The sequence below is a fragment of the Phacochoerus africanus genome, chromosome 15, assembly GCF_016906955.1.
Source record: "Phacochoerus africanus isolate WHEZ1 chromosome 15, ROS_Pafr_v1, whole genome shotgun sequence".
Classification (NCBI taxonomy): domain Eukaryota; kingdom Metazoa; phylum Chordata; class Mammalia; order Artiodactyla; family Suidae; genus Phacochoerus; species Phacochoerus africanus.
Window position 1 is genome coordinate 125,797,259 of NC_062558.1, and position 23,216 is coordinate 125,820,474.

The following is a 23,216-nucleotide window of genomic DNA, read 5'->3' on the forward strand; positions in this document are numbered from 1 at the left end:
TTTGAACATGGCAAAACTGAAGTCATTCTGTATATATGTCCCCTTGACATTTCTCCTACAGTAGAAATGTGCAAACTTTTTTTTGGGTAAAGATCTAGATAGTAAATAATTGTAAGCCACACAGTCTGTATTGTTGCCACTCAATTCTGCCTTTGAAGCTGTACGCAAGCAGCCAAAACAAAAACAAAAACAAAAACAAAACAAAACAAAACAAAACCATATAAATGAATGTGTCCCTGTTCCAGTAAATCTCTATTCAAAAAAACAGTTGGTGAGCTGGATTTGGCCCATGGCTGCAATTTATAAAGCTCTCTCCTAGAGAAAAAACCCCATCTAGTGAAGAGGTATGGAAATACTTCAGATAAAAGACTGATGGAGAGCATTGCATGTATTTAATTTTAGAGGTAAGAATAAAACAAGAGTGGTGGAGATGTCAGTAATGACTAGTATGCAAATATTATATGTTCTTTCCAAGTTGAAAGAATGCAACTAAAAATGTGAGGAGAAGGAAGAGAGAAAGGGGAAAGCAGAAAAAGAACGTGGACCACTGCAGATGAGAGGTAGGAATCAAAGGATGTCATTTAATTCTTGATGTAGTATAAGGGCGTATCCAACCCAGCTTTAGTGTTTTAGTTTCTTTTTTGAGTAGGCCCAGCTATCCATGAAGGCTGTTATTTCATAAATTTCATTCTTTCTTTGAAATGTTTCAAAGAACAAAGAACATTTGCTTATTTAAAAAATAGAGAATAAAATATTCTGTATGTAACTATTAAGATGGATCTATTGCACCCCTTTACAAATCTAAGATTCTTTGTGTGATCCTAGTGTTCTTATTTTTCCTATATTTTTAAATATTTTGTTATTTTATCATTCTAAGAATTAATGTATTGCTCATCAGTTATTCCCAACTATGCTAAAAAATTAACAAGAAAATAAGTTGCTTAGAAAGATGATGCCACAGGAGATATGTTGTCATTTTTCAGTTTTCTTATTGCAGTGCCCAAATTATTTTAAAGAAGGCATAAGAGAAGATTGGAGTCATTATCATAGCAGCCTATTTTTAGCTTTTATTGAACACAGTTGAGGATTCAGACTTTTTCATTTTATGCCTATAATGATAGTGGAATTGATCATTAACATTAAATTTCAGACCGTGAATCTTCATAATAAGATGATATCCTAAATAATTTTTTCAAGCTCAATAATCAATGAGTGAACAATATATTTTTATTTTTTTAGTATGTTTATTAACCAACATTTGTTTGATACAAAGAAGTCTGCTATATCTAAATTATTGAAATTTGCAAAAAGTAGTTTTTCATTATCCTTTTATTCTATAAATTATTTATAACATGGCTTGATAACATAAAACAACTGAAAGGAACTATTGAACTCTGATAGTAAATATTGATTACTATTGTTTCTGGTATATTTAGGATTAATATTTGACATACAGATATTAAAAGTTAAGCAGGAAAGAAGAGCACTATTAAGGGCACTATTAAAGGTATATAAACAAAGGAAACTGCTAGAACAAAAACTTAGCTTTCCTAGATACCATAAAAAGAAAACATCAAATAGAAAAGAAAACTCAGAAAAACATATCATAATACACTCAGTAATTATAAAATAATATGACAAAGTTGAGATTCAACATAATATTATCAATAAATGTAAATGAGATTAAGTTACTTGTTTAAAGAAAACATTTTCAAATTAGTGCATGAAGCAAAATTCAACTCTGCATGTAGAAGACACATCTGAAACACATTGATTTAGAAAGGCTGAAGTGAAGGGATGAGGAACGATTTACTAGGAACATGAATATGATGAGGAAGCAGGGATTTTATTCCTCATTCCAGGGAAAGTAGAATTCAAGCCACCTAACATTATATGAGACAAGAACACCTTATAACATTTAAAAAAATTTACCTTAAAATATTATAGCTATAGAAGAATATCTGTGCACCAAATAACCCAATAACCATCTATATAAAAATGAAATTACAGATGATGCAAAGGGCAATAACATTGCTTTCAGTACAAAACAAGTCAGGCATTACTCAATATTTGACAGGACAAAAGAATGTATATTGAATAACACAGCCTGACTATAGACAATGTAATCTTTTAAGATGCACACAGATAACTCGCAAAAAGTGAGTTGATCATATGTTAGAGTACAAAGAAAATATCAGTAGTTTCCAAAAGGTGGAAATACTAAAATTAAATACCTCAATATTAAATAAAGCCTTTCTGTTAGGTGAAAGAGGAAATAAATATAAGCTTAAATTACAAAATTGCTGAAAAATAATGACTAACATATATAAGAATCTATGAGATACATTGAAGGCAATTTTCAGAGAAGTATGGCACTAAACAGCTATATTAATATGAATGAAAATAAATGAACCACATCTCCAACTCATAAGAAAAAGCACCACAAAAAAAGTACCAGAGAGGAAATAATAATAAAAGCTGAAATTAATGATGAACACAAAAGACAATAGATCAATTTATAGATTGAACTCTTTTTAAAAAAAATAAAATAGATAAGCCACTAGCTCATTAAATCGAGAAGCAAAGGAAGACCCACAGATATACAAAATAAGAAATGACACGGAGGAAATAATATTGACAGAGGAAATTTTAAAAAGTGAGAATGCTTTGTATACCTATGCAAATCAATTTGAAAATTTTGAAGAAATAGATGATTCCCTAGAAAATTACAGTTTCCTAAAATTGAACCCAGTAGAAATAGAAAGTTTATATAGAGTAATTTCCAAAGTAGAGAAGGCATCAAGCCTAGATGATATTTCAGGGGGAATTTTAGCAACCTTAATAAACAAGATAGTCCCAACTTGCTTGTTTTAGAGCATAAAAAAAGGGAGGAAGCTTACGAATTTATTTTAGAAAGAAAAGTATAACATTAAACTTAAACTGGATACATTTAGCACAGAAAGAGAAAATTATAGACCTATGATTAAAAATGAATTAAAATACTTCCTTTTAAATATCACCTCAAAAATCCTAAATAAAATCAAAAGACTCCAACACACATTAAAAAAAAAAAGCCAAAAAAAAGAAAGAAATAATACATGATCAAGTAGGATATTTAATCAGGAATCCGAGGATAGTTAAATATTAAGAAATTTATTAATAAAATTTATTATTTATTAGGTCTAGGGAGTAAAATCATGTGATTATCTTCATTGATGTTTAAAAAATCCAGTCCTAATAAAACTTGAGAAAATAGAAATGGCTACTGTTTGAACAGAGTAAATATATGTATTTCAATCCCAAAGCCAGCATCTTACATGGGAAAGCAGCCATTTCTATTGAGAGTATTATTAAGATTCTGTTAAGATTAAGATCAAATTAAGAATTTTAAAAATTCTTCTTAAGGTATTAGAGGAAACAATTAGAATAAGAATTGATTAAGGAGAAATTTAACTATTTGTAGATGATAGAATAGAATTCCTGAAAACCTTGTAGAGTCAATAATAGGACTAACTTAAAACAGTTCAGCAAGGTAACAGTGTATAAAATTAATATGCAAAAATTACTATCTTTCACATACACAATTACAGGTAGTTATAAGAAATTAAGGAAAAGGAAAACAAAATAGCTACAATAAAGCTAAATCACTTAGGTATAAATCTAATAAACATTCAGATCTTTATAAAGGAAACTATAAACCATTCCTGGAAATCAAATGGGGATAAACAAATGAACAATATTCCTTGTTCTTGGTCAGGATGTATGAACATTGCAAAAATGTAGTATATCCCTAAGGTAATTTATAAATTTAATGCAATTTCAATGAAAATAATACCAGCTTTAAAAAAAATGGAGCCATGTTGATACTAAAGTTTATATGGAAACATAAACACATAAGGATAGCTAGGAAAAGACTGAAAAGGAAGAGCTGTGAGGGGACTTGTCCCGTTGGATATTAAAGCATATTGCAAAGTCTCCAAAATTAGAACAGTGCGATGATGTGGCAGTGCAGCACACATGTATAGAAGGACATTAGTATAGAATAAAAGCCCAGAAATGTAGTCAACTAGATGAAGAAATTTAACACGGACATACAGCATGGTTTGCTCTGCTCTGTGATCTCTGGGGCCCCATTAGGGAAGATTTGAACAGCTGGGGTGGCTTGCATGGCAGGAGGCTAGAATCATCTGCAGGCTTTTCAGTCATATATATTCAGTCATGTATATTGTGTCTCAGCTGAAATGACTGAAGGCTAAGCGCAGCTGGGACTGTTCTCAGGTACATTACATCTCGGCTGCATGTCGTTTGGGCTTCTCAACATGCCAGTTGAGTTTTAAAAGGAGTGTTCCCAAGAGGGAACTTCAGAAGATCAAGCATTCCACAGTAAACCAGGCTGAAGCTGCATAGCTTTTACGACCTAGCCTTAGAAGTCGCATGGCATCATGTCTGCTCTCTTGACTGAAGTGGTCACAAACCCTGTGATGCAAAGGGAGGGGTCATAGATTCCACTTCTCAGTGGTAGGAGTTTGAGAGAATTGGGTTTTCTATTTTTTTTTTTTCTTTTTGCCATTTCTTGGGCTGCTCCCACAGCATATGGAGGTTCCCAGGCTAGGGGTCTAATAGAAGCTGTATCCTAGGGGTCTAATAGAAGCTGTAGCCACTGGCCTACGCCAGAGCCCCAGCAACGTGGGATCTGAGCCGCGTCTGGAACCTACACCACAGCTCACAGCAACGCCGGATCCTTAACCCGCTGAGGAAGGCCAGGGATCGAACCTGCGACCTCATGGTTCCTAGTCGGATTCGTTAACCACTGAGCCACGACGGGAACTCCCGAATTGGGCTATGTTTTAAAACCACCTAAGGAGCGAACAGAAATAAATCTCAATTCTATCCCAAGAAATTTATTCTGCAGCTACATCTCCAGAAATACAAATACACACACACACACACACACACACACACACTTGTATGTACGAGGTTATTCATTGTAATATTATTTGAAAACTACTTTGGTGCTACACCTAAGATGGGTGGATAAATTCCAGTATGTGCACACTGATGGTCATGGTCATGTACTTGCAGAAAATAATGATAAACTCTGAAATCAAATGGAGTGATTTACAGGATATTTTGTGATCAAGTAAAGTGCAAAAATGTACTACTTTTTGCACATTAAGGAAGCAAGAGAAATCAGAAAACATACTTGCTTCTATGAGAAAAATCACCTGGAGGATAAACGAGACAACAGTGTTGTTTACTTTCAAGGGGAAGAGGAGAACAGTGTGGAGAGGATAGGAAGTGAGAATATATTTCCCTGAGTTTGTATTTTGTTTAAAATAGTTTGGGTTTTTAGAGGCATATTGCCTTTAGAAACATGTGTTCTCTCTATAAAAATTAATTCTACAAAGAGAGGAAGCAAACTCTAGAATAATGCAAACTGAAACAAAAGAACCCAACCATGTTTCAGTTGAAGAATTCAATCACACTGAAAAAGGGGGAAAAGAACTAATCCAAGTGACTTTTTAACAAGGTGTTTGTTTGCCTTTAGTCTACATGTGGATGTGGGGAAGAACTACCAACAAAGCTTTTAGGTTTGTTTTTTGAATTTTTTTGGTGAAGGGATTCTGAAATTATTTTAGGGGTATTGTTAGATTGAAAAAAATGAATAAATGTGTTGATATTGTTGGGAACTGAAGCTTCTAGTGTAGAAGACAGGAGATACGAATATGCAGTGGGGAAGGCAAGGGAGAATCCTGTCTGCATGGGTTAGAATTGGAGGTATCAGTTTGAGCTTATGATTAGATAGCTAGAGAGCTGTAGATAATTGTAGATTCCTCGGAAAGGGTCTAGAAACACAGACACTTCAGTCGTTGTGAGCACCTATCACCCATGTTCCCAGGTATCGTTTTAATAACATTCCTGTGAAAAGGAAGCAGGGCTTCTTAGAGAAATGACTGATTTTAGGGCTGTGGTTGGAGAAAAATAAAGATGAGCCTGGTACATTTTGTTATATCAGATAAGGAAGTGCTCAGGAAAGTTACGGGTTTTGTCAAAAGAACATAGGAGTCAGCTTGAAGGAGGTTTCATTGCTAAAATCTGGGACAATTTGAGCAATAGAATAATTTTGGAAAGTAATTATAAGCCATTGAAAACATAGGAATTCATGAGCTTACATGGACTGATACAAACAGGAGAGGCGAAGCCTCTTTGCTACGCGGATGCTGACTGGCATGTTGTAGTTGAAAATCCTCATTTTGCAGCGATCATATTAAAAATTGATTTAGGAAGGTTTCACTAATGGATGCTAGAACTGTGGAGGTGGAGACATCACGAGATGTGCATGATATTTAAGGGTCTTTCCCACAGATTGTTTGTAGGGTGCAGGGGAAAAACAGTAACTATGCAAGTGGAAAAATGTCAGTACCTTGTCTGGGTGATCAGAATTCATAGTACACACCACGGGAAATCGGACGTTGTGTGCCTCTGGTTATGGAATCTGCTAAAGAAAATATCACTTACAGCAGAGTTCTGTAAACTTTTCCTGTAAAGATTTACATAGTAAATATTTTAGGCTTTGTAGGTCATACAGTCACTATTTGATTTACTCAATTCTTCCACCGAAGTTTGAAAGCAAGCCATGAATAATAGGTAAGTGAATGAATAAGCTTGTGTGCCAATACGTCTTTGTTTTTGAAAATGAGCAGCCAGCTAGATTTGGCTCAGGGAACTTAGGTTGCTGATCTCTGGCTTCCAGTTTTCTGACTGGGAGTGCATACCTGAATCTAATCATGAAGCAATATCACATAAACATCAAATGAGGAACGTTTTATTTAAAAAGGGGGAGAGCTTTACTCTTTAAGAATGTCAGTGTCATGAGAGAGAAAGAAAGGCTGAAAAATTGTTCCAGATTATAGATGGCTAAAGAAACTTGACCACTGAATGTGGTAAGTGATTCAAGACTGGAATCTACCCTGTACAAATTTATTTATTTATTTATTTATTTATTTATTTATTTATTTATTTATTTATCTGTCTTTTTAGGGCTGCACCCTCGGCCCATGGAAGTTCCCAGACTAGGGGTCAAAGAATCGCAGCTTTAGCTGCCAGCCTGTGTACACCACAGTCACAGCAACGCCAGATCCTAGCCAGGTCTGCAACCTACCCTGCAGCTCATGGCACCATCAGATCCTTAACCCACTTAGCGGGGCCAGGGATGGAACCCGTGTTCTCATGGATGCTAGTTGGGTTTGCTAAGCCACACTGGGAACTCCTATACTGTATGAATTTCAATTCACAAGTTGAAGTATATGTGCATATTAAAATATTTTGTAAATGTTAAACTTCTTGACATGGATAACTGTAATATGACTACATAAAAAGAAAGTCCCTGTTCTTAAGATTTACACCAAAATGTTTAGGGGTAATAGGAATGATTATTCCGTGTGTGTGTGTGTGTGTGTGTGTGTGTGTGTGTGTGTGTGAAAGAAAGATGGATAGAGAGAACTAATAAACGGGACAAAACGTTAACAATTAGTGAATCCAAGTAATGGGAATGTGGAAATCTTTTGACTATTATTGCAACTTCTTTGTATCTTTAAAATTATATCTAAATAAAGTGCTGAAATAGATTAGAGGCAATAGATGTATTTTTTTTCATACTTGGTTATGTAGGATATATATTCGAATTGAAGTTAATAAGAGTTCCTGTGAATTTGCTCTGGCAGTAAAAGAAACGTCAGTTTGTCTTTTTGCTATACTTAGAATGACAGGATTTTTAAGGAATCTGTGAATATCAGAGGGGAATCATGCTCATGGTTTTACTGACTTGGATCATAAAGCTCTTCTGGGTTAGTCCTGAGGGAAATTATTTCACTTTAGGTTAGCAATACCTCATAAACTTTTGGAAAATCTCAATGTGAGTCTCAGTGTTAGTAGAATATTAATGTATTGCTTGTACTATTTTTCACGCCTTTAGGATTTGGGAGGTACAGTTGGGAAGTTCTTATTAATGCCATTTTACATCAGCCTTTTTTCCTTTTGCTCTAAAAACTATTAAATATGATTTTTTTTTGGTCTTTTGTCTTTTTAGGGCCGCACCCAAGGCATATGGAGGTTCCCAGTCTAGGGGTCGAATCGGAGCTGTAGCCACCAGCCTACACCAGAGGCACAGCAACACGGGATCCGAGCCGCCTCTGCGACCTACGCACCACAGCTCACCACAACACCGGATCCTTAACCCACTGAGCAAGGCCAGGGATCGAACCTTCAACCTCATGGTTCCTAGTCGGATTCGTTAACCACTGAGCCACTACGGGAACTCCAAGATATGATGATGTTTTAAAGAGGGTATTTTTTTCTCTGTAAATGTAGCGATACTATACGAAGTTCTCTTCTTTTTCTTCTCTTAACATCATGTGTTTTTCAGAATTCTGTGGTGAATTTCAAGTGTCAGTTGGACGTTGCTTTCAGCAAGCTGGTTATCTGGAAACCAGATCTACAAAGCATAATATTAGGTGGTGGGAATGAGGAACTTTTAATACATGAAATACCCCTTTAAAAAGAGTTCAGTCATAGGAATCATAAAACACAAACTTTAATTGTGCCTAAATTAGGTTTGGCATTTGTGTAGTCTCATTTGTGAAGAACTTTTCAGAACTGATGAGGTAAAGTGAAACAGTTTCCATGTAGTAAGTAAAAATATCTTAATGAATTAGGTTTGTGTAACAGCGGCCACTGTTAAACGGTATATGGTTTTATATCTACTAAAAGTTTCCAATAATATCACAATAAAAAGACTTAAGTTTTGATGAGTGTAATTATTAAACCATGTGCTTTCAGATTATTTATAAGCCATATAAATACCTATACATAATGTTTGAAAATATGCATTGTTACATTGAACAGTTTTCGTGGACATGCATTCAGGATTCAGAAAATTCTGGTCTTTCTGTCTCTGCCTAACATCCTTTCATTAATGCAGATTATCAGTCCTTTAAAAGGCAGTCATCATATTAGTTTAAAAATCTAAACATTTTTATTTATATTTGGAAAAAATATGCACTTCTTATAATTTGTACTTGGATTTTCACGACTATAGAGAATTGAACTTGTATAATTTAGTCACTCTTCCACATACTGGCCCTACAAATATTTTGAGATACCTCGTTTTAACTTATCTTCCTTTCTTTAGATAAGCATCTCTAGTTCCTTCAGTTGCATAACAAGCTGTCCATTCATATATTTTTTTATTATGCCTTACACTAACACAGATGTTAATGATATAAAGAATATTTTCTAATAATAATAATAACGTGTCTTATTGTGTGGTAGGTGGTGGTATCAGTACTTTACAAATACTAACTCATCTAGTCCTCAAAACCAACATGCAAGTTAGTGCTCTTGTTACCCCATTTTACAGTTAAGGGAGCTTAGGCACAAGATGTCTCACACAATTGGCCAGTGATCACCTGGCTAGTAAATGGCAAAAATCAGGATTATATATGATACACATTATCTTAGTTGACCCATCATTATCATACTCTCTGGACAAACTGTATTTTGTAATGATCTGTTCAAGCTTATCAGAGCTAAATAGAGCACGATGTGTTACTTAATGTGAGACCATTGCTTTTCCTTGTTCTGGATATATTTTGTTAATGTTGCAATCTAAATCTATATATAATATTATCATGTTGACTTATAATTAGCCTACCTATAGACAACAAAACTTCTTACTTTAGGTCACTGGTTTTTGTTTTTTAACTGCTGATAAGCAAGGTATACTTTATCCTGTACTTGTCGATTTCATGTAATTTGCACGAAGGTCTTGACATATATTGTTAAAATAACTTCAGCTCACCATTGCTTTTGATTCATAATTCTGGTATCTAGAGGTTTAATTAGCTCCTCCTCTTACTGGGTCAGTAGTCATTTAATAAGTACAACTTCTATGCCTTCATCCTAGGAATTGACAAAAAATGCTGACCAGTGAACTATTGGCAATAAAAAGAATATGGCTGAAAAATGTTTAAACTAAAAGATTCAGTAAACATATCAGACAGCTGCAGTGTGGATCTCATTAGATTGATTCCAACACACTTTAAAAATAAAGAAGCGTATTAGATAATTAGAAATCTGAACACTAGTTGGATGGTTACAGATAATAAAAATTATTATTTTTTTTGAGAATCACAGTGTAAACCTCTGGGGTTTTGGATTAAAGCCATAATCTCTTCTACAGATAATTTTTGGGAAAATAGTTTCTGTTTTGCTAGCCATTGTAATTATTTTTTCCATTATCTGGAAGACTTTCAATTGTTAGTACTTTTTCTAAACATGTTTGGTGTAGGTTGGTGCAGTCATGTGGATCTGGAGTTTTCTTTGTGGCAAGGTTTTAGAATACTTTTATCAGTTTATCTGGTAAGACTACTCAAATTTTTTCTCTCCGGATTTGGTAATTTGGTTTTGTTTTCAGAATTTGTCCATTTAATCTAAATTTTCTAATGTATTGACCAAAGTACTTTGTAATACACTTTTAGTGATTTTTAAAATATTTTATAGCCAAGTTCCCTTTTGCATTCCTTAATATTGGCTGCCTGGGCCTTCTTTTTGTCTTGATCAGATTCTTCACAAGATCATAAATCTTGATACTTTTCAAAGTATCAACTTTTTAGGTTATTGATTTTTTAATATATTCATTTATTTTATTCTTATTTTATTATGACCTTTTCATATATTTTGATTTGTAATGCTTTTTTTCTTTTTATATTGACGTTTAATTCATTCTCTTTTAGGTTTTCTTCACTGAATTTTTAAAAAATATATTCATTTAAAGCTATAACATAAACAATGTAAAAATGGCTATACTTGTATCCTACATGATTTGGTATGTAGTATTTTGTTTTTTGTTTTGTTTTGTTTTTTCTAGGGCCACACACGCGGCATATGGAGGTTCCCAGGCTAGGGATCTAATCGGAGCTGTAGCTGCTGGCCTACACCAGAGCCACAGCAACGCGGGATCCGAGCTGTGTCTGTGACCTATACCACAGCTCACGGCAAGCGCCAGATCCTTAACCCACTGAGCAAGAGCAGGGATCGAACCCCCAACCTCATGGTTGCTAGTCGGATTCGTTAACCACTGAGCCACGATGGGAACTCCGGTATGTAGTATTTTAATTGTGTTTAAAATTCCATAGTAATTCCTTCTTTTGCTCATGTATTTAGAGGTGCAGCTTAAAATTTTCAAACATGGTGTTTTCTAGTTATTTTTTATTATTGATATCTAGATTATTGTGTTACGGTCACAGAACATATCTTACAGGCTTTTACCATCAAAATTATTATGAAATATTTCAATAATACCTAAAAGTTGAAAGAATTGTTTAATGAATTCTCATAGACATACTTCTTACATTCTATATTAATGTTTCGCTTTTTCACTTACCAGTGTCTGTATCCATCTCTCTGTCCACCTATTTTTTTGTGTGTGTGCATTTAAAGACTGTTGCAAACATCAGTACACTTTACCTCCAAGCATAATAGCATGACTGTTAACTAGAGTTCTGTACTCATGTTTTTAATGTAAAAACTGTATACAGTGAAATCTTGTGTACCATTCAGTGAGTTTTGATAAAACAATCTGTAAACCAAACTGGTGTCAAGATAGGACATTTACCATTACTTCAGAAAATTTTCTCCCCATCCTTCCCACTCAATACCTGTCCTTCTTCCTAATTTTTTTTTTTTATCATCAAATAGTTTTGCCTGTTCTGGAATTTTGTATAAATGGAATCACACATTATACATCCTTTTTTTTTTTTTTGTCTTTTTGCCTTTTCTAGGGGCGCTCCACGGCACATGGAGGTTCCCAGGCTAGGGGTTTAATTGGAGCTGTAGCTGCCAGCCTATGCCAGAGCCACAGCAATGCAGGATCCGAGCCACGTCTGCAACCTGCACCACAGCTCACGGGCAACTCCGCATCTTGAACCCCCTGAGTAAAGCCAGGGATCGAACCCTAAACCTCATGGTTCCTAGTCAGATTCGTTAGCCACTGAGCCACCACGGGAACTCCTATACATCCTTTTTATAGGTTTTTGGTGTGGTGACCTTTTTATAGATAACAGAGTTGTAGCCTCTCTTACTTCTGGTGTCTGCCCCCCTTTGGCTGAAGTCAGTATGGGGGGCTTGCTGTAGGCTTCCTGATGGGAGGGGCTGATGCCTGCCCCCTGGTAGGTGGAGCCCATTCTGATCCCTCTGGTGGGTGGGGCTTAGTCTCTGGATGTGATTAGAGGCAGCTGTGTGCTTGAGGGGTCTTTAGGCAGCCTGTTTACTGAGGGGCGGGGCTGTGATCCACCTGGATTGTTTTTTACTCTGGGGCTTCTCAGTACTGACTGACTGGGGTGGGGCCAGATTTTCCCAAAATGGCCCCCTCCGGAGAAAGGCAGCTGCTGAATGTCCCCGAGAGCTTTGCCTTCCCTCACAATAAGCCACATTCATCCCTGTTTTCCCAGGATGTCCTCCGAGAACTGCAGTCAGGTTTGACCCAGATTCCTATGGAGACCTCGCTCTGCCCTGGGGCCCAGTGCACGTGAAAGTCTGTGTGCACCTTTTAAGAATGGGGTCTCCGTTTCCCCCAGTCCCGTGGAGCTCCTGGGCACAAGCCCCACTGGCCTTCAATGCCAGATGCTCCGGGTCTCTTTCTCCCAGTGCCAGATCCCCACACATGAGAATTTGATGTGGGGCTCAGAACTCTCACTCCTGTAGGTGAGTCTCTGTGAACCAGTTAGTTTCCAGTCTGTGGAGCTTCCCATCCAGGAGGTGTGGGGTTGTTTATATCGCAAAATCGCCCCTCCTACCTCTTGATGTGCCCTCCTCTTTTTCTTCTGGAGTAGGGTATCTTTTTTAAGGTTTCCAGACCATTTGGGTGGAGATTGCTCAGTCTTTAGTTGTGAATTTTGTTGTTTTTAGGAGAGAAGTTGAGCTCCAGTCCTATTCCGCCATCTTAATCCTCTCTTACGTCCTTTTTATTTAATTAATTAATTTATTTTTTATTTTTATTTATTTATTTTTGTCTTTTTGCTATTTCTTTGGGCCGCTCCCGCGGCATATGGAGGTTCCCAGGCTAGGGGTTGAATTGGAGCCGCAGCCACAGCAACGCGGGATCCGAGCCGCGTCTGCAACCTACACCACAGATCACGGCAACACCGGATCGTTAACCCACTGAGCAAGGGCAGGGACCGAACCCGCAACCTCATGGTTCCTGGTTGGATTCGTTAACCACTCCGCCACGACGGGAACTCCCTCTTACGTCCTTTTTAAAATAAAGCTTCTTTCACTCACCATGATTCTTTTGAGTTTTATATATGTTATATTTATTAGTAATTTGTTCCTTTTTATTGTTGAGTGCTTTTCCAACTTATGAATACATTATAGTTTCTTTGTTCACTCTATTTTTTTTTTTTCTTTTTCGGCCACCCTGTGGCTAGAGGAGTTTCCTGGCCAGGGATCAGATTTGAGGCACAGTAGTGACCAAAGCCAGCTGCGGCAATGTAGGATCCTTAATACCCACTGTGCTGGGTGGGGGATTGAACCTGGGTCCCAGTGCTCCCGAGACACTGCAGATACTGTTGCACCACAGCAGGAACTCCTGTTTATTGTTCTATTGATGAACACCTGGGCCATTTGCAATTTGCACTGTTAGGAATAAAACTGCAGTGAATATTCTTGTACAACAATGTACAAAAACTTGTAGACAGTTTTTATTTTTCTTGTCTAAATACCCAAGAATGCTAGGTCAGAAGGAAGATGTATCTTTAACTTTTTAAGAAAGTGAAAGACCTTTTCCAAAATGTCATAACATGTTTGTTTATTAAATTTGGTGAATTACTTGTGTTGTTTCAATCTTTTAGATGTTTACTGATTAGTTGCTGGGAAGGGTACATTAAAATTTCCATGATGACATTCATGTTGCTAATTTCTCCTTATAATTTTTTTAATTTTTGTTTTTTATATTTTGAAGCTTTAATAGTCTCCTGGGAACACTGACCTTTAAAAATTCATATACAGTGATCTTTATCTTTAGTTATCTTTTTGCTGCTTTTGCCGTAGAGGTTATTGTATTCTGATGTATTGTGGTGGTTGCACAGAGGGAGAGCCCATCAATATTTGGTTTGGTGCTAAGAGAGTATGAAAACCTTATTATTCACAAAACGAGGCTTTATGAGGAGAGCAGAGCAGGCTGCCAAGTGAGTCTGAAAACGTCTTGAGAGAACAGGAAAAGAAATTGGCTTAGATCTAATTTTATGGATGTGGATAAAGGGAAGCATGCATGCAGGCTGGGTCTTACTTGGCTTACATTTCCCCTTAGCTCCATTAGGGGGAGCAATACAAACAGTTGCTTTATTTAGAGATCCTGCGGAATCTTTGCCAATCTGTTTCCCAAATCACTGAACAATTAACTAAAGATCTTTTCTCCTGTATTGTGCACTTCCAGTGATAAGTAATAAGCTTGAATAATGATATTGTCTTAGAATAGAGTGTTGGCAGGGAAAGTGGTGAGGGTAGTTGGTTCCTAGATTTGTTTTAAAAGTGGAGACAGCAAGACTCACTGAGAAACATGTGGAATGTGAGGGGAAAGAGTCAAGGATAGTCCAGGATGTTTGGTTGAGCAACTAGAAGAATGGAGCCTCCATCTGCTAAGTAGAGGGAGCCTGATAGAAGCAGGTTTACTTGTCATCAACACATGTGTGTGTATAAAGACACCAATTTTTAGCATCCAGCTTGCTGATCTTTAACAAATGAATATGGTTTCATTCTCTGTTAAAGAAGTGTTTAACTTTTCAAAAAAAAAAAAAACCCCAAATGAATATGGTTTTGTAACACCTCAATCAAGATATAGAACATTTCCATTACTCCAGAAAGTTTACTCATGCCCTGTGCAGTCAGTCTTTTCTGATTTCTAGCCTCAGGTAACCACTGATCTGTTTTCTGTTATTATAATTTTGATTCACTTTGAATTTCATATATTCCAAAGTGACTGGGTCACTTTGCTATAGAACAGAAATTGACAGAACATTGTAAATCAACTGTAATGGAAAAAATAAAAATCTTACAAGAGTATTCAGCAAAAAAATTTTAAAAAAGTACTTTAGAGATGTGTTGATTAATAAAAATGTCATTTTTCTGAATTATTTTACTTTTGCAGTATTTGTCAACTTTTTAAAATGACTTTAACTACTGTATTGAGATATACTTGACATAAAACAAACACATACTTGGAGTGTAAAAAAAATTCCATGTAAATGGAGTCATCTGGTATGTAGTCTTATATTAGCATAGTAATTTTGAGATTCATCTACATTTTTGCTTGTATCAGTAGTTCTTTTTATTCTTCAGTGGTATTTGTATGGATAAGTTGTAACTTATTTATGCATTCCCTAGTTAGTTATAAATATTTGCATACAAATCTTTGTATGAGCATATGTTTTCTGTTCTCTTGTGTAAGAACTGAAGAATAGGATTCTGGGTATTTGCAATTATATGTTTAACTTTGTAAGAAATTTCCATACTGTTCCCAAGTTGGTACTATCTTTTACAACCCACCAGCAATGTATGAGAGTTCCAGTTACTTCACATCCTCACCAAACTTGCTATTGTTAGTCTTTTTAAACTTGCTATTCTGGAATTATAGTGATATCTTATGGTTTAACAATATTAACAATATTAAGTCTTCTAACTCATGGACATGGTATATCTCAGCAGTTATTTAGGTCTCCTTTAATTGTTTTCAGCAGTGTCATTTTCAGCGTACTGATGTTGCACTTAGTTTGCTAAGTTTACGTATTTCTCCTTTTTTTGGCTATGCCCCCAGTATGCGAAAGTTCCCAGGCCAGGGATTGAACCCGCGTCACAGTAGCAACCAAGCTAGAGCAGCAACCCAAGCCACAGAGGTGGCAACGCCAGATCCTTAATCCATTGAGCCACCAGAGAACTCCGAAAGTATTTAATATTTTATATATTATTATAAATTGGCATTCTGTTGGTATTTCCATAGTGTAGTGATGATCATGTGTGCTTATAAATGGCATTTAAAAATTTCAGTTTACAATTGTTGATTGCTAGTATATAGAAAAATTGTTGACTTTTAATATTGAACTGGTACCCTGCAACGTTTGCTGAACACACTTATTAATCCCTGTAGCTTTTTGGTAGGTTCCTTCCTATTTTCTATATAGATGATCATGTGTTACGCTTAACTGGTAAATGTTCTTTTTCAATCTATATACTTTTTTTTTTTTGTCTCTTTTTTTAGGGCCGCACCCACAGCATATGGAGATTCCCAGGCTAGGGGTCTAATAAGAGCTACAGCTGCTGGCCTACGCCACAGCTTCAGCAATGCCAAATCTGAGCTGCATCTGCAGCCTACAACACAGCTCACGGCAATGCCGGATCCTTAACCCACTAAGCGAGGCCAAGGATTGAACCCGCAGCCTCATGGTTCCTAGTCGGATTTGTTTCCACTATGCTACAATGGGAACTCCCTATATACTTTTTATTATTTTCTTTGTATTATTATACTCTAGGATCTCTGATACAATACTGAGTGGAAGTAGTGAGAGCAGAAATTTATGCCTTTTTTTCCCTTATTGTTGGAGGGAAAGCTCCAGTCTTTTAATTATTACATTAGCAGTATATTTTTTTTAGATGCCTTTATCAGGTGGTGTAAATTCACTTTTATTCCTAGTTTGTTGAGTCTTTTTCATGAATAATGATAAGTTTTGTGAAGTAATTTTTCTTTATTGAGAAGAACATTTGTTCTTTTATATATTTATTTTTTTGATTTCTTTCTTTTTTTTGTCTTTTCTTGGGCCGCTCCCGCGGCATATGGAGGTTCCCAGGCTAGGGGTCGAATCGGAGCTGTAAACACTGGCCTATGCCAGAGCCACAGCAACGCGGGATCCGAGCCGTGTCTGCAACCTACACCACAGCTCACGGCAACGCCGGATCGTTAACGCACTGAGCAAGGGCAGGGACCGAACCCGCAACCTCATGGTTCCTAGTCGGATTCGTTAACCACTGCGCCACGACGGGAACTCCTATTTTTTTGATTTCTTAGTATGATGAATGACGCTGATTTTCAGAAGATGTTAAGCCACTATTGCATTCTTGGATAAACCCCATTTGGCCATAATGTATTATCCTTTTTTTTTTTTTTTGATATCCATTTCTTTTATTTAAAAACAATTTTAATTAAAAAAATTTTATTATAATGATTTACAGTGTTCTATCAATTTCTGCTCTACAGCAATGTGACCCAGTCATACATATATACATTCTTTTTCTCACATTATCCTCCATCATATTCCATCACAAGTGATTAGATTTATAGTTCTCTGTGCCATACAGTAGGATCCCATTGCTTATCCATTCCAAATGCAACCGTTTTCACCTACTAACCCCAAATTTCCAATCCATCCCACTCCCTCCCCCTCCCCCTGGCAAACACGAGTCTGTCCTACATGTCTGTGATTTTTTTCTAAAAATATGGCACGCTTCACAGATTTGCATGTCATCCTTGCACAGGGGCCATGCTAATTTTCTCTATATCTTTCCAGTTTTAGTATATGTGCTGCCAAAGCGATCACTGTATTATCCTTTTTGTATATTACTAGAATTGAATTGCAAAAATACTGTTAAGGATTTTTATGTTTATGCTCATAAGAAAAATTGGACTGTGATTTTCTTTTTTTGTAATGTCTTTGGTTTTGCAATCTAGATAATGGTAAAATGATTTGGGGAGTGTTTTATCCTATTTCTGTAAAAGTTGGTGTAGAGTTGGTATATTATCTTAAACTATTTTCTGGCCCAGAAGTTTTCTTTGTAGAAAATTTTAAAAAATTTATTTATTTAATTAATCTGTTTGTTTTAGTATTTATTTTCTTTAATAACTGTTAGCAATCTCAAAGTATTAATTTCTTTTTGAATGGTATTTGGTAGGTATTTTTAAGGAATTTGTCCATATCATTTAAGATGTTAAATTTATTGCATAAAGCTGTTCATTATTTTCGCTTACTCTTTTTTTTTTTTTTTTTTTAACAGCTGCATCTGTGTCATGTGAAATGTCCTAGGCTAGGGGTTAGATTAGAGCTGCAACTGCTGACCTACGCCACAGCCACACCAGATCCAAGCCATATATGTGACTTATGCTGCAACTTGCGGCAACACTGGATTCTTAACCCAGAGTGAGGTCAGAGATTGAACCTGTATCCTCATGTGTGTCAGATTTTTAACTCTTTGTGCCGCAGCGGGAACTCCCTTTATTATTCTTTTTAATGTTTGCAAAATCTGTAGTGATATATCCTCTTAGATCCAAGTTATTTGTGTCCTTTTTTTTTTTTGAACAGTCCACTAGAGATTAACAGGTTAATCAATTTATCAATCTTTTCAAATAACCAGCTTTTGTTTCCTGTTTTCTATCATATTATTTAATGCTTTATGTGTTATATTTATTTTCTTCTTTGAGTTATGTTTGCTCTTGTTTTACTGGATTTCTTAAGGTGGAAGAATAGATCATTGAATTGATATTGAGATTTTTTTTCTTTCTAAAAATCTAAGTATTTATTATAAATTTCCTTCTAAGCCAGTAGTTCTCAAACTTGATGCATAAGAATCACGTGAAAGATTGTTAAAATAGATTGTTGTGCTCTAATACCTGATTTTCTTATTAATTATGTCAGGATTAGAGATTTGCATTTTTAAAAGGTTTCGGGTAATGCCAGTTGCTGCTTCAGGGAGCCACCACTGAGAATGACTGCTTAAATACTGCTTTAGCTATACCCCACACATTTTGAAATGTTGAATTTTTTTATTCCATTTCCTTCAAAATGTTTTCTGGTTTTTTTTGGTGGTTTTTCCCTTTGGTTCCCTTTGTAGTATTTTGTTTGATTCATATAGATGAAGATTTTAAATATATTTTTCTTGCCATTATTTCTTGTTTAATTCTATTATTGGCAGACTATCTTTTATAATTAAATTTTTCTTGAATCTCATTTTCTGATTCAGAATATTGTCTACCTTGGTGAATGTTATGTGAATTTGAAATGATGTGTATTCTTCTGTAGTTGGTTGGGGTGTTTTATAAATGCCAATTGTATTATGGCTAATGGAATTATTCAGGTCTTCTATATTCATACTGATACTCTGTTTATTGTTTTGTTTTTTGTTTTTTGTTTTTTTATAATGTTACTGAAAAATTAGTGTAGAAACCTCCAGTTATGATTGTGGATATATCTATTTTTGTTTTTCAGTTCTATTGGTTTTTGCTTCTCTCATTTGGATGTTTTATTATTAGGAGTGTATACAGTTAGAATTGTTAGTTCCTCATGATAAATTGTCCTCTTTTATTCCAAGTTTCTTCTATGGTCATTCCCCTGTCTGAAGAGCTTCTTTTAGTATTTCCTTTGGAGTAGTTCTGCTGGCTATGAAACAGCGTAATTTTTTTTCACACCTGAGAATCTCATTTCACATTCATCCTTGAAGACTATTTTTGCCAGTTACAGGATTCTGACTTACAGTTATTTTTATAGTTATAGTTATTTTTCAGCACTTTAAAAAGTGTTGGGCCACTTCCTCTGTCCTGCATGGTTTTTTAGGACAAAATTACAGTCAGTTGAATTGTTGTTCCCTTATGGGTAACTGTTGTTTTCCTTTAGCTGTTTCTGAAATGTTTTCTGCATTTTTAAGTTTCAGCAGTTTCATGAGTTGTGCGTTCCTTTGAATTTATCTTGTTTGTGGTTTGCCGAGCTGCTTAAATCTGTAGGACTATTAATTTATTAAGTATAACTTTTTTGTTTTATTTTTGTAGAGATTGCTCAGATTTTACCTTTAACTAGTGTTCATGTATAGGGTCAGAAACTCAGAATTGTATACCTGCATTTCCATCTTTTTCCTTTGTGATAATGTCATATCTCATATGTTATGAACACTGTAATAAATTGTTATAATTAATTGTTTTGGACTGTTAATTATCATTTACTGGGAAGGAAAAATGAGAAATGACACCTTTAGTATTTGCCCACATATCAAACCATTTTCTATAATCCTTTTTCATCTATATGTAAATCCAGATTCTATCTGGTTTCAAGTAGCATTTTCACTCAGCTTGAAGAACTTTTTTGGTCATTTTTTTTTTCATAGAGCCAGTCTCCAGTAATATGTTCTCTCTGCTTTTTTTCCCCTTGGTCTTTAAAAGGTTTTATCACTTTCACATTTGGAAATATTTTGTGGGATATATAATTCTACTTTGATAGTTATTTTTTGGTGTAGAATTCTGTGTTGACGGGTCTTTTCGCTTCTAGGCAGTTTAAAAGTATGACAAGTGTTCATTGTCTTCTGATGTGCATGTTTCCTGTGGAGAAGTCAACTGTCATTCCTATTTTTATTCTTCTGCTTGTTCATCTTTATCACTTCATGATATCCTTCGTGTGGCCTTCTCTATTTCTGCATTATTTTCTTCTATTTCATTGATCTTGGTTTTGTGAATTTATAGATTTCATTCAATTTGAGAAACTGTTTTTTTCAAACATTGTTTCTGTCTGCCTTACCACTACCACATGCCAGACCTCTTAACATACTAGATTAGACAACTTGATACAGGTCCCTGACATAGGTCCCTTCTATTCTGTTCATTGTTTTTCAGGTTTTTCATTTATGTGCTTCATTTTGGATAGTTTCTATTTCCATGTATGAAATTCATGTTTTTTCTTCTGTAGTATCTAATCTTATGTTAATTGTATTCAATGTATTTTTCTATTCATGTTTTTTCTTCTGTAGTATCTAAACTTATGTTAATTGTAGTCAATGTATTTTTCTATTCATGTTTTTTCTTCTGTAGTATCTAATCTTATGTTAATTGTACTCAATGTATTTTTCTATTCCAGGAGTTCTGTTTGAGTCTATTTTAGCTTCCATTTCTCCCTTATCATATCCATGTTTTCTGTAACATTATTGAACATATTTGAAAATGTTTACAATAGCTTTTTTGTCTTTTTTTTTTGTTGTTGTTGTTGTCATTGTTGTTGTTGTTGCTATTTCTTGGGCTGCTGTCGCGGCATATGGAGGTTCCCAGGCTAGGGGTCCAATCGGAGCTGTAGCCACCAGCCTACGCCAGAGCCACAGCAATGCGGGATCCGAGCCGCGTCTGCAACCTATACCACAGCTCACGGCAACGCCGGATCGTTAACCTACTGAGCAAGGGCAGGGACCGAACCCGCAACCTCATGGTTCCTAGTCGGATTCGTTAACCACTGTGCCACGACGGGAACTCCTACAATAGCTTTTTAAAACAGTTTTCTCTTTAAATTCTATCTTTTTTGTTATTTCTATATCCTTTCCTATTGATTGATTTTTCATATTGTTATAGGTCATATTTTCTTTTCCCTCCATGCTCGTTAATTTTTAAATGCATTTTGAACATTGTATATTTTTACCTTGTTGTCTGCTGGGTTTTGTTGTATCCCTTTGAAGAATGTTGGGCTTTGTACTAACATGGACTTAAGTTACCAGTGTCAACGTTTTGGGGGATTGCTTTTAAGGTTCGTTAGAGTGGATCCAGAGCAATTTTCAGTTTATGGCTAATTTAGTCCAGTACCACATTCCTTTTCGGGAATCTGCCTAATGCCTCCGATAGTTTGAGGTCTTTCTTCTGTGACTGCTTGGAGCACAAACTGTTCCCAGCCCGTGTGAGATCCAAGAGCTGTTCAGCCTCCTAGTTTTTTGGTGAGAAGTTTCCTATTATGACATGCAGATCAATATGCAGCTAAAGACGTGAGGGAACATTTCTGCAGGTCTCTTGAGCTTTCTCTGTGCAGATAACTCATATCTGGTATCATTTCCTACAAATTCTAGCTTGTAGGAATTTGGTTTTTTCAAACTCTGATCTTTGTTTTCTCAGCGTAGTGAGATCATCAGAATCTGTTGGCAATCTCCCTTCTTGCTCAGTGGCTGGGAATTGTCTCCCGGCATACAATTTTGACACTCGTAGGGCTCACCTTGTTTCTCTTTTCTTTAGAATCACAGTCATGTGCTGCTTGTTATCCAGTATCTTTTTTCATTTTTTTTCTTTTCTGGCTTTTAATGCTCTCTATCACAGCCTAATAAAGAACTGTTGGTATATATGAGTCATCATAGCCTAGTAAAGAACTTTTGGTATATATGAGTTATTTTTGCTTTTGACTTTTGGAGAATTATCCTGAGTTATTTCTTGTATTCGTATATCTATTTTAATTACTATTTTTTCTCTTTAATGAATCAGTGACCCACTTTTTATAAATTGGGAATATGATATGGCACATTACAAAATTAAAAACAAAATTCATGCATATGCATATAATATGCAAATTATAAGAAAATACTTTTTCTGAGGTGGCAAATATTTTGTTACCTTAAATGTTTACTGAGACAAACTGAATCCTTCTAGCATGTGCTCATTTCCAAATGTAATAATAAGAGTAAAGTGAGAATGTGAATCATATTTAATTTTACACTTTGAGTTAATCACCTTTATCTGAGCAAAACAATTTTCTTAATTTTTCATCTGAAACTATCATATCACCATTCCTTGTTTAAACTGCTAGCATTAAACCTGGAGAAATACTGCTGTGGTATTTAAGAGTAACTCACTTTGCTGTTGGACCTGTGCCGTAGCTCTTACACTTTTAATTTTTTAAAATATTTGAAAAGTGGTTGAGTGAGATATTTTATTTCATGTTGAACTTCCCATTGCTAGTAAGGTGAATATATATTTTTATTAACATTTTAATTTGAGAAAATTATAAATTTATGTACACTTATAAGAAATAATTGAGTTGAGAATTCCCATTTTTTAAAAAAATGATGCATTAAGCAATCTAGCAATCTTAGCCATAGCATCATTATCTAATAGAGCATACACTGTCTCAGGGAGTGCCTCATTATTTCATGTGCTAATAACCCTTTGGAAGGTCTACTCATGCTATCCTTTTACAACTAAGGAAACTTAGAGTTAAAAAAATCAATGCACAAAAAGTTTAAAAGTTGATGTAGACTAATTTCTCCCTCCCCATCCCACTAAGTACAACAACAAACCCTGTAAATAGTATAAAAGACAACCAAAGGAGAAACATGAAAGGTGACTGGTTAGGAACTCCAGGACTAGAGGATGGGTATCCTATTGGCTCCCA

General features: G+C 35.4%; 1 protein-coding gene and 1 non-coding gene across 3 annotated transcripts in view; one reads left to right on the forward strand and one right to left on the reverse strand.

The window, feature by feature from the left end:
* The window catches only part of ATRNL1 (attractin like 1), a 765,538-nt gene that overhangs the window by 77,973 nt on the left and 664,349 nt on the right, over nt 1-23,216 (forward strand). The gene's annotated exons all lie outside the window — the stretch shown is intronic.
* On the reverse strand, nt 17,536-17,642 carry LOC125117177 (U6 spliceosomal RNA). The gene has a single exon (XR_007132533.1). It is a non-coding gene; the product is annotated as a U6 spliceosomal RNA (small nuclear RNA).